Here is an 8,904-nt window from a genome sequence, read left to right as displayed (position 1 = left end):
AGATCTAAAGCTAAGGGGGGCTAGATGCTGGGGTCAGCACCTGAGTGGGCCCCAGCTGTATAAAAACCTGCCCTCAGGAGCAGCATAGGGATACTTGCTCTCAGGAGCTTCCGAGACCTATCCAGTTGGTATCTGGGGACACTAGCCCCTTGTGCCAGCTGGACTGCTAGCAACCCTGACCTAGAGTAGCCCTTGCACCCTCTACCCACTGCAGCAGTCTGGCAGTAGGGGCTGCTGCCTGGCTGTGGCTTGCTGGGCCAGGCTGGGTCCTGCCTCCATGTGCCCCGTGCACTATCAGGCCAGGCCGGCTCCATGCAGGCAGGATCTGACCCAGCCTGAGGGTGCATGGCTTCTGTTTGCAGTGCCAGGAAAACAGGTGACAGCAGGAGCTGGCCTGGTTCTGCCTGACAGTGTATGGGCCAGGGCCAATGTGCAGCCACCAGTCTGAGTCAGCATGCTGGAGCAGCAGGGACACATGGCAGCTATAGAGATGCTCTAGAGCATCTCTTTGGAGGACCCAGCCTCTGGTTGCTTCACAGCACACTCCAGGAGAGTGCCCTGTGCCACTTTTTTCCAGGTTTTTCTTTTTTCTTTTTATACCGGGCTTTCCTGGTATCAAAATTAGAGTCTGCGCTGCAAATCTGCAGCACAGAGAACATTTTTTCGTTCCCAGCATGCCTCTTGCAGCATCTCAAACTACTTTAAGACACTACAACAGGCATGTGATCACTCATCTGGATACAGCTGTAGGTGGTATAACATTCACCTTTTCAGGGATGTCTGCCAGTGCCTTAAAAGCAAAGGTCAGAAAGCAGATTGGTGCCATCGTGATTTAAGTTCTGTTTAAATAAAATGGATAAAATGTATGCCACTAACAAAACAAGTAGGGAAAATTATCTTGCATAAGATAAAACATTTCAACATTTCACCACCAATTTTATCAACAATAAAACTGGCAAGAACAAAATAGCAGCCCTGGCAGATTAGGCCCTGAACTCTAATGAGTTCTTCAGAGGGTTCTGGTTCAGTAGTCATGATTACTCTCTTTCTGACTGCAGCATTTGTGCCTTCACAATGGTCACACTTCAACAGAAGAAGTGGTTAGAGTCCCACACAGTCTCTTCTATAACCTGTGGAGTTAGAGCTACCATAGTAGGGGGTAAATGTGGGTTGAATGTCACATATGTATTTGAATATGTATACACATATATACATGTATGTGTGTTTGTGTGCATGGTAGAGTTACAGAGCAGTTGTAGCTATGAAGCTACAATGGTCCAGGAGTTATGCAAGAAGCAAGGATTTCTTTGGTTGGTATCTTTTATTGAGCCAAATGCATAGTTGGAAAAGAGTAAGACAAACTTTCAAATGCAAGATATTTTTCATCACATGATCTAATGAAGACCTGTAAAATATACACATAATTGTGTGTGTGTGTGTGTGTGTGTGTGTGTGTGTGTGTGTACCTGCACCTGCGAGTGTGTGTGTGTGTGTGTGTGTGTCCCTGCACCTGCTTATCCATATATCTGAGGACAGGACTGGGCACTGAATAACAGCACCTGGAAAGATTATGATAATTGTTTATCTATCTACAATCATGTGTGTTTTATGGGAAGGATTTCTTAGGGTTACATTTTTTATTGGACCAACTGCAGTCTTGCATTTAAAAGTTAATCTAACTCTATTCTAACTATGCAGTTGGTCCAATAAGGGATATCACCCTAAGAAATCCTTGCCTCTTTGTATATATACACACAAACACACATGGCTGTTGATGGATATTTGCCAAGTCCTGTTCTCAAATATATGGATACACAGGTGCAGACACACATGCGGTTATGGATATATTTTACAGGTCTGAAAACAGCAGCACATTTTTACAGGTCAATCCATCAGGACAATAAAACATCATAAGTCACAATGCTGAAAAAAGAGCATTGTCCCTTATTAATGCATAAATATATATAGTTTAAAAAAAAATGTTCTCTGCTGGAATCATACAATTGTTAGACGAGAGTTTGCTCAAAGAACAAAAATGACGGCATGCTAGTGCACACCGTGTGCTTTGACACTTTTGGCCTTATATGTAACACTACATTTGGGATGAATGAATTTACCACTATTCATGCCTTGCAGGGGTTTCTCAGTTACTTCTTTTTACTGCAATTCACTGAACCCTTAGTTGTGCCCAATGCTAAGAAAATGCAAGGAACTTAAGTAACTACTTTTTAAGAACCATTATCATTGTTCTTCATTTCAAAGACATTTAATATGCCATGCATCATTTCATTAGAATTATATGTTATTTTATTTTATTGTATTACTCAAAATACTCATTATAACTTAGAAACAGCTTCAAGCGGGACAGTCTTTCCAACAGAAACCAGTTAGTGAAGACTCTGTTAGAAGATGAACACATTCTCCCCGGCCTTGCATAATACTATACATCAAAGAGGATACTATTCAGTAAGAAGCTGGAATACCTTAGAGGACGTGCATCCCATAAACACCTACATTTCCACTGCTAAAGACCCATAAATGTCTGCCACGGGGCTTGCAGAGAAATGGTTACATGCTGACAGAGCTGAATTGCTTGGAGCCTGACTCCTTAAATGTCTGTGGGCCTCAAAGACTAGGTATTCTTCTACAATCCACCCATGCTTTTTTCAGGGTATTGCCCTAATAGGCATACTCTGGATGCATCCACATGAGCATGGGAGTTTGGTTCCCTGGGGACAACTAGCAGTGCCACACTTTGTGCCACGACCAGTTGTCCCCAAGAAATGCCTATGCCATGTGCCCTCTGGCACGTGGCAGGTAACCCCGGGTGAGGTAGGGGAAGCCTGCCCCTAGCAGCCTTACCTGGGGGCCTCTTGGGGCTACAACAGCGGTGATCCTGCCACTCAGAGCCTGGCCGGCAACTGGAGTGTGGCTCTGGCTGGCCAGGCTCCAGTTTTGAGCATTACGCGCTGCCCCCATGTGCACTGCTTCCCCTTTTTTTGTGGGTTTTTTTGACTCCTGAATTTCCGGGGGTCAAAAAAACTTCCCACATTGCTCCCTTGCAATGCAGAGAACAGCTGAATGTGTGGTATGTGGCATTGCAGACTCATCTGGATGCAGCCTTTGAGTGCAACCAACCACAGTACAAAACATAATGGGAAGTAGAAAAGGTACTCATCCAGTGATTATAGGACTGCCTTAATCTGAGAGAGAACTGGGTTCAAATCCCTCTTCTAACTAAAATGGAACAGGGGTTCGAACTCAGATTTTCCACCTCCCTGGAAAATGCTGTAACTTCGTGGATGAGTGGTCTCAGGAATTTCCTCAGTTTCTGCTGCGAAAACTACATTATTCTGCATGAATACATTTGTTGGACTACAAAGCAGGAGTGAGAAAAACAATGGGTTAAACCTATAGCCTAGGTTAAGGAACAATTGTGTTAGAGAGGACTTCAGGTCCCCTCAGGGGTGGGGTTGAGCCCAGTCTTCCTCATCCAAAGTGAGTTCCTAACAATTATGGGAAGAAGGTTGCTTCTCATTACTGTATCTTGGGGGAATAAGTCAGGTTTAATAACTAACTCCAACTAATGGCTGTGAATTACAAGTAGAGGGAGACACCTGAATTTGTGAGAAGGGTAAAACTTAAGCATTTCCTACAGGCTAGTTTAGGCAGGTCTGTGCTAAGGTTGGCTTTTGTGACCTACATCCTTAAGCACTTACTTAACCCCATGTTTTCTATACACAGCCTAGTCACTTCGCATGGGGATAAGGACTCCATTTGATGATGAAACACCTAAAGGTTAAGCATTATAATATTATGTCTAAAGCCCTTGGTGAGTCTACTCCAAAGATCTTTATTCCAAAAAACTAAATAAATAAAAAGAGGAAAGAAAGCCATCCTCAGGAAGATAAGTAGTCTTAACTCTAGTTGGCAGACAAGGTTCTTTGGGTAAATGTGATATATTTTATTAGCCAGCTGGAGAGCACACAAAGAAACAATGAACTCTCCCCATGCCTGAAGGAGGCTGTTTGTACCTGAAAGCTTGCAAAGAACAATTTGTTTCCATCTTTTTAGGTCCTCTAATAAAAGATATCACATTTACCCAAAGAACCTTGTCTGCCTGTGTCCTTAGACCAACACAGCTACAGCCAACAGCCCTAATAACTCTGGTTAACATGTAGGGAACTGAGGCAGTGAAAAGTTATATATTCAGCAAGCCAGTGCCACACATAAAATCCAGGTGTCTTCCGTACCAATGTAATGCTTTAACCACAACTTCCCTTCTACCCCCTCAGTACTAACCTGGAAGTTTAATGAGTTGATTCCAAAAAGAAAAAGAAATGCAGACAAAACATAGGACTGTCCCAAGGGAGGCCTTCCCAAAGTTGTACAAAATTTTCTGAGGAAAAAGAAAAGCCACTCCATTTTAGAGTAATTTAGTAAGCTACCTGTATTATCACAGCTATGTGACTGGGAAGCTTCTGTTTGGCAGAATTGCCAGGGACCTTCCATTGTCTTAATCCTAGAGCAGGAAACTAGGTAACAAAATGAAGATGCTGTCATTATGTTCTTAGTGCACTGCACCTTTTAAATGTAGATGAGTTTCCCTGTTTCCTGAAAGGTCAGCTGTGAATCAACTTCTATTTTTATGTTGTACTGCAAATTGTTACACTGAGTCACTGTGTTCTCGCTCTCCCTCACACACACATAGACATATTATATTTTTCTTTCTTTTGTTTTCATGCGTCTGAAATCAAAGTGGTCTGCACAGAAATACGTGATGTGCTCTTTGTACATGAGAGGAAAACATAAATATTTTCATTCCGGTTTGTGCTTCTGACCCGTGTAGTCGTAGGCTCTTTTCAACTTTAAGCATCAAAGTGAAATACTCAAAACTATGGAGTTGCACCTGGCTTCTGAGATGCAACCTTGAAGGGGCCAGATGTTTTTTCTGGAAATGAGTCCATATGCTCTTGAGAAGTTTGGAACTGAGTGGGCATGCCTACAAGTGCATTAATGAGCAGTAATTACAGTGCATTAAGTTAGTACCAGGGATGTTGGTTGTTGCCTTGTTGGTCTAAGGACACAGGCAGACAAAGTTGTTTGGGTAAATGTGATATATTTTATTAGACCAACTAAATAGTTGGAAAAATCATTCTTTGCAAGCTTTTGAGCACAAACACCCTTCTTTAGGCACAGGGAAAGTCTGCTGTTGTTTTGTGTTCTCCTGGATGGAATGGAAACCAATATGCAAAATGCAAGTCTGTGAAAATGCAAACGCGTGGCATTGAGGATCAGAGGTTATGGGAGACAATAGGTATGAGGCAGGTAGTTGGGAGGGAAGGGGGAATGTAGACCTGGTGATAGAATGTAGCTGATAAAATGCAGAGAGGAAAGCTGGAGTTATCAGACGGCAGGCAGGTTATAATGTACCATAAATCCAATGTCTATATTTAGCCAGAATAAGAAACGTAAAACCTGTCAACGTACCTCCAACACTCCAGACCTCTGACTACTTCCCCATGCTCCTCATCCATGTGGGAACAAACAATATGGCCAGAAGTAATTAGTACCAGGTCATGAGTGACTACAGGGCTCGAGGCATTGTGAGCTCAGGTGGTCTTTTCTTCTGTGCTCCCAGTTGCAGGCCATGGTCCCAGGAGGGGAGGATGCATCGAGGAAGTCAACTAACAACTCTGACGGTGGTGTCACTGAGAGGGCTTCAGTTTCCTTGACTTGCACTTCAGGGAGAGAGGATTCCTGGGAAAAGATAGCATCCACCTCATGTGGAGAGGTAAGCCCCTGTTCTCAGCCAGGATGGCTGATCTTCTAGATAGGGCTTTAAATTAAGATTGCTGGGGGAGGGGAAACACTAACAGAAGCCTGCTTGGGGACCAACATACAAGCAAGCTCCATAGACAGGGACAGTATGAGAGCCACTCTAGCAGGAGTTGAGGGAATAGTTTTCTTTCAGTGTGGCAGCAAGCCGAAGGTCTCAGTAGGAGGGCTCAGGTGTCTGTACACTAAGGCCAGGAGCAAGGGGAACAAACAGGAGGAGCTAACCCTCCTGCTCTCCAGTGGGCAGTACGATCTAGTAGGGATCACAGAGAACTGGTGGGACTTCTCACATGATGGGATCGTAGCCGTAGAGGGCTATGTCATACGTAGAAGGGAGTGGGTAGGGAAGAAACATGGAAGTGTTGCTCTCTACATGAAAGAGCCATACACTTCCTTGGTGGCTGACATTGGCTCCGAAGGAGAACGGCTTGAAACCCTCTGGGTCAAGCTGCAGGGGGGCAGGGCAGAGAGAGAGACCTAACTGTAGGTGTATACTACAGACCACCAAACCAGGGGGAGGAACTCAATCTAGAGTTTGCCTGAGAACTGACAGAGGCCATGTGTGCATGAAACATGGTTGTCATGGGTGACTTCAATTATCCAGACATCTCCTGGGAGGAACACTCAGCCAGATCGGATCGGTCACATTCCTTCCTGACTAAGGAGGTGCAGAGGCCAACCAGAGGTGATGCTCTGCTAGACTTGGTCCTGGCCAAAGGAGATGACCTGGGGACCTACTTAAATACAGAGGGCAGTCTAGACGACAGCGACCATAAAACCATCATGTTCATTGTCCATTGCAAGACAGACAAATCTGATAGCAGGGCTGAAGTCTTAAACTTCAAAAATGCAAATTTCAACAAGCTCAGGTCACTAGTAGGGGAAATGCTGCAGGACTAGGGACCAAAAGTGAAATGCATGTATGAAGGATGCATACAAAAAAACTAGAACTCTTGGTTCCAAAATGATACCTTTTATTAGACCAACTGGAAAATGGAAAGAAAATTGTCCTTTTCTGCAAGCTTTTGGGATCAAAGTCCCTTCATCAGGCTCTGGGAAAAGTGTAGATGGTACAAGATGGTAAAAAGTCCCCATAGGTAGGAAATAAACTTCATTTGTGCACAGAGGGAGCTGAAGATGGAAGTCTGTCCCTCTGGGTCCATGAGAGTGTCTTTGTGAGCCGTGTTGAGTAGCTCTTTGATGTATTGATCAGGTAGAATTCCTTTCCTGGCGGTGTCAGGGAGGTGTCAGATGGCAGGAAGGGAGGCAAAAAAAAAACTTCCTTGTTGTTTTGCAATGAAGTTTAAAATCCAAAATCAGTTGAAATTTGGCATTTTCCATGTTTCAGGGGTGCATGAACCATGTTCGTTCATTAAGGACACAGTCCTTGAAACACAAAGGAAGTCCATTCCCATGTGGGGAAAAGGAAACAGAAGGGCTAGAAAGCCCTCTGGGCTAAACAGGGAAATCATGGTCCTCCTAAGAAAGAAGAAAGGGTCTTAGAAAAAATGGAAGCTCAGGGCAGGCCCCAAAGAAGACTATACAATGATGTCCCACACTTGTAGGGAACTGATCAAAAATGCTAAAGTGGTGACTGAACTCAAATAAGCCATGGGAATCAAGGACAACAAGAAGTACTTCTTTAGGTACATTTAGAACAGGAGAAAAACAAAGGGGAGTGTGGGGCCATTGCTCAATGACTCGGGACAGCTGGTTACCAGCACTCAGGAGGAAACCAAACTCCTGAATGACTACTTTGCCTCAGTATTTTACCAAGCCACGGGGAAAATCATGCCAGGTAGGGTACAGATGAGCAGGGTAGGAATGACCACCTTCCAACTATTGTCATAGAATTGGTGTGTGATCAATTAAAAACAAAATAGACATATGTAAGTTAGCAGGACCAGATGAACTTCATCCAAGAATGCTGAAGGACCTGGGTGAAGGCATCACAGAAACCTCAGAAAAACTCTTCCAAAACTCTTGGCACTCTGTAGAGGTCCCTGAGGACTGGAAGAGGGCCAATGTTGTGCCCATGCACAAGAAGGGCAGGACAGAGGACCCGGGTAACTATAGGCCAATCAGTCTAACTTCCATCCTAAAGAAAATCCTAGAAAAGTTCATCAAGAAGTCTATCTGTGATAAGCTTGCAGAAGATAGGATTCTGTATGACAACCAGAATAGTTTAATTGTGGGCAGGTTTTGCCTTCCCAATCTCATCTCCTTTTATAACCAGGTAACTTGCCACCTGGACAAGAGCAAGGGGGTCGACATTGTATACCTTGACTTCCAAAAAGCCTTTGATTTGGTATCCCACAATGTCCTCGTGAGAAAATTGGAGAATTGTGATATTGACTCTGAGAGTCAGGTGAGTGGGAAACTGGCTGTGGGATAGGACCCAGAGAGTCCTAATGAATGGATATGTGTCAGCCTGGTGAGAAGTGGCCAGCAGTGTCCTACAGGGATCAGAGCTTGGTCCAGGACTTTTCAGCATCTTTATCAATGATCTGGATGTGGAGATGAAGATCTCACTGGCCAAGTTTGCGGATGGCACTAAGTTATGGGGGAGCATGGTCACACTTGAAGATAGTCTGCAGATACAGGTGGACCTAGAGAGGCTAGCAAGTTGGGCAGATCAGAACCAGATGAAATGTAAAGTGCTCCACTTGGGGACAAACATCCCCCTGGACACCTACAGGCTTGGCGGCGCCAAATTGACCAGCACCATGAACAAAAGGGACCTGGGGGTAATAATAAATCACAGTATGACTATGAGCCAGCAATGCAACGCTGTGGCCAGCAGGGCAAATAATACGCTAGCATGCATCAATCGATGCATCTCCAGCAAAACCAAAGAAGCGATTCCTCCTCTCTAGTCAGCATTGGTGAGATCGCAGCTGGAGTACTGTGTCCAGTCCTGGGTGCTGCACTTTAACAAGGACATGGGCAAGCAATACCGGGAAAGAATGAGGGATTTGGGACTCTTCAGCCTGAAAAAAAAGAAAGCTGAAACAGGACTTGGTAGCAGCTTACCATTACATTAGGGGAGTGCATCAAGGGGTTGGT

The sequence above is a fragment of the Alligator sinensis genome, unplaced genomic scaffold (assembly GCF_000455745.1).
Source record: "Alligator sinensis unplaced genomic scaffold, ASM45574v1 scaffold23_1, whole genome shotgun sequence".
Taxonomy (NCBI): Eukaryota; Metazoa; Chordata; order Crocodylia; family Alligatoridae; genus Alligator; species Alligator sinensis.
The sequence above is the reverse complement of the archived record's forward strand: the minus strand, read 5'-3'. Positions refer to the sequence as shown.